Here is a 4,380-nt window from a genome sequence, read left to right as displayed (position 1 = left end):
AAAAAAAAAAAAAAAAAAAAATGAAAAAAAAAACCCAAGTATCATTAAGAGTGATTTTTTAGGTGGTAAGTGTTTTTTGTAATTTATCATCACATATTTACATACTAAGACAATTTTGGAGTTCGCAATGGCCGTAAGGCCCATAACTTGAGCCCATTATGACCTTTGTTCCATCACAATCATGGTCTAAAACCGGAATCGTTTTTATAACCGAATTAAAACTGAGGTACAAAACCGAATTAAAATTGTATATCATAACCAAATTGAAACCGAAATCTAACCGAGCAGAATTGAATCGGCTTGAGTATCTAAATATGGAACTGAGTTAGTTCTCGATTCAGTTCTGGTCCACCTTATCATCATTCGGAATCAAACCGAATAACCGGAGCCAAACTGATTGACACCCTTATTCATAATAAGCCTTATCATTTGTCAAGGAGCCATCACAATGGAGAACAACTATATAAGTGGGGGTTTAAACCAAAAGCATAACTAACCCTAAATTTAAAAATTATATCTTATAACACCCTAGTTTGCTAATAATATCGATCATGCCCTTGATGCATAATGCTATTAGCTTGGCACTGAAAAAGACTCTTTTAATCCTATTATGTCCTTCTATGTAGCAATCCATTCCCATTAGTTGAGAAACCACAAAATTAAGTGGGACCCACCACTTCTTCTTCTTCTTCTTCTTCTTCTTCTTCGAACAACAATAGCACCCTGCCCTTCTTCTTTATCCTCCTCTTCCTCTTTTTCTTCACCAACTCCCACCACTCTGCGGAGAAATCCTCTATTTGGCGGAAAGCTGCTGAGATGAAGGGAGGGGCATCTGCGTTTAGTGTTGATAAAATGAGTTGTGCTTGATAAATCAAGGTAGTGGAAGGCCGCAATTCTGTTGCTTAGTTTCCTTTTTTTTTTTCTTCTAGGTTTGATGGATATTTTCTTTGGGGTTTAATGGTTTTGTAAAGTTGCAATTGGATATAAGAATGAGAAACATTTGTTTCCTATTTTCTTGATCTGTTCGTAGGATTCTTTGAAGCACTATAAGTAAATACATTAAGCATTTGTGCCTTGACACTGGCGGCTTTGCCTGCCCTTGCCTCTAAAGCAACCGCAGAAAGTGGAAGGGAGATTGTTCCAAGCACTCCTATGGATCCAGTTGGATATTACTTGAAAATCAAAATGGATGAATCAAGCCCTCATTCACGCATAAGGGCCCAAAGTATGGGCAGTCTCTTCACAACACTCAAACAAGGTAATCGTGGAGTAGATCTTGAATACATTCCCCCTCAACTGTTAATGGCAGTTGTTATGGTAAAAAATAATCATTGATGGTAGTGTGCCACACGGATCCAATGGAGTGAAGCAAGGCCAAGACTGGAAAGCCTTGGCGTGAGGTAGGTTGATCCGTATGGATACGGTCGAGCTACATTTTCGATTGAAGACTGTTATCTAGGTCCGATATGGCATCACCGACCCACGATTATGGATAGGCTAGATACCGAGTGGCCAAGTTATGTCCACGAACGAAGGTTTAGGCAAGACAATGTTTGAGCTATATCCGAATGGTCAGGCTGTAGCTGCATCCACAGGCCTGAGCGGCCAACCATTTGACACTTGATAGAGGTGGATAGGTAACCAAGCTTCCGATCCAAAAGTTGCTCAGCACTCGACCTTTGTGGGATCCCACGAATGTATTACGTCAACCACCAAGGATATACATTCATAATCCAACACGTAACCTCCAGGTAAGCAGTGGATCTAACTGAATTAGGAAAGAATCATCTACTAGGACTCCAACTCCTCCCAAAAAGGAAGGAGATCTCCCTAGTCAAGTGCACTATAGAAGGTTCCTACAACTGGAATATCATATACCCCTACTGTCAAACCCCGTTCCACATAGAACTAGACCGGTGACCGAGTTAACCCTTGTTAATCCAAAACCTGTTAAGATCACATGATGCAGTAACCACATCACAACATACACCCACTAAGTCAAATAAAATTTGTATTTCAGCGGAAATCTTACCTGTACATATCAGTAAATACCCCAATACTCTTAATACCCAAATTGTATTGTATAACATAATTACATGTGGGCTCGTAGGCATGATATATACACAAGAAATACAATTTAAGCATCTAAAATACAAAGGGGGTAACATTTCTAAAATAATAAAAATGAATCCCTGTATGGTATCATTGTTGCTGATTAGCAACACAGCTTTCGCACGGGCACTCGGCCCCGTGCCCAAGATCTTCAGGGAGCCACCAGTCCTCGACATGAAATTCTACGATGGGTCCCGACTCTAGCTCTTCGGTCAAAAAACTTACAAGATCAACAAAAAATGGTGTGCACGTGGGATGATCTCACTATCCCAGTAAGTGAAAAGAAATACCACATAAGTATGCGTAATACAAATGAACCTATATGTGTGCAGTTCATTTTATTATCTTAGTCCACTTAGACAATAATTCTAAATCATAGGTTATGTGCTACTCACAACCATAGTGCGCGTATGTCATGGGTCCAAGTCACCAACCCCATCCCACGATACGCCCATAGGGTTGTTGGAGAAGGCCAGCCATTGGTACCAGAAAGTAAAATGTTCACCCAGAGCTACATGAAAGTAAATTGCTCTCCCAAAGCGACATTAAAATAAAATGCTCACCTAGAGCAACATTAAATTTAAAAGCAGTACGATTGGCCTTCTACTATATCACTGAAATTACCGACAGGATATACCCAATAACTAAACCCCTACTAGGAAGGGTCGTAGCACAAGGGTATGTCAATCCTAACCGCATGCTCATATGTGAGATAGTATGACTGTATAGTACCATCGCGTCCTATACCACGAGCCACCAATGCATTCGTGTCCAAGCCGAGTACGACATCTAGTCTAGCAAGCATCATAATCAATAGTTAAAATCCCCCATCTCACATCACGAAAAAGAATAGACATTTAACAATTAAATATATAAACATGTTAAATCATAATTGAATTTCATAATGCACACATCAATGCATGCAATGGCATTCATAGATGACTAGTCTACACAATAATAAATGATGACATGACTAGTCTACAACTAGAATGACATGATGTAATGTCCTCTTCTCACTAACTTATTTATGTATGATTATCACCCTTTGTACGAGGTAGATTCAGAGTGCGATGACGCGAGTTCTAGTACGACCTATCATAAAAAAATTAGGTTTAGTATACCTCCACTTTAAGGTCATAACCAGTGAAGTTTGATGATTCTAATGTGTTTAGAATCATAAGAGTAGGTTACCTGACAAATTTAGGTCTAATCAGAATCTGAGAAGTCAGATTGGTAGGTTAACCGACGGGCAAGGCACCCATCAGTCCTTTCTCGCTTGTCGGACCAGCGCCCTGCTTAGACCAATGGGCCAAGAGCGACGGGTAAGGCACCCAACAGTCCTTTCTTGCCAGTCAAGCCAACAACCCACCGAGGACAGGCGGGCGCTGGATTGGTGGGTCTTATCCATTTTTAGGCACCCACCACTAGCAGCCGAGGTTTTGTTGCTCTCTCCTATTCTTCATCCCACCTTGGGGAAACCATCAAGGGTCGATTCGATCGTATTTTCCATAAATCTAAGGGTCCAAATCATGATTTCAATCTATATCTAAGGTCGATCCAAGGTCTTAAGCATGGATCTTACCTCTTTGCTCAAGAACACCTTAAACCCTCAAATCCTTCTCTTTAGCTCAAGAGATCAACAAAAACTTCACAAATCTTGCAAGTCTTCCTCTAAATCCTTCACAAACAACATATAGAACCTCTATTAAATCTTAGATTCATATTCTCAAAAGATAGTAGCAAGATCTAAAGGATTTCTACCCAAATTGAAGAGTTTCACTTCATAAAGGCTTAAGGAATATGGACTTTTCTCACCTCAAATCGTAAATCTTGAGATGAGAATCGCAAATCTGGTATCGGATTCAAGAGATTTGACCCCAATAGCGCACAATGATCATTTGCCTTCCCATTTCCTTCTTCCTTCCTCTCTCCTCTTTCTTCTTTTTCTCTCTCTTCTTTACTTTTCTCAACTACCGTGTAAAACAATAAATGAGGTAAAAGAGAGAAAATAAATGCTATTTATAATGGGGTAAAATATCTAGCGATCAGATTGATGGGTCACACTGGTGGATCGACCCATCTATGACCACCCACCAGTCGGTCAGAACTTAGCCTAAACATTGGGATTTTCGATGGGGCTCGGCCTCGACATGTATTTCGCTCCCTATAGACTATTTATATGAATACTCAACATAAATTATGGTTACATACATTTATTATGCGTACATGACCTCGTGATACGTGTAAGTGAATGGATTTAGTACGCGG

Source organism: Macadamia integrifolia, chromosome 14 (genome assembly GCF_013358625.1).
Source record: "Macadamia integrifolia cultivar HAES 741 chromosome 14, SCU_Mint_v3, whole genome shotgun sequence".
Classification (NCBI taxonomy): domain Eukaryota; kingdom Viridiplantae; phylum Streptophyta; class Magnoliopsida; order Proteales; family Proteaceae; genus Macadamia; species Macadamia integrifolia.
Note: the sequence above shows the minus strand (reverse complement) of the source record.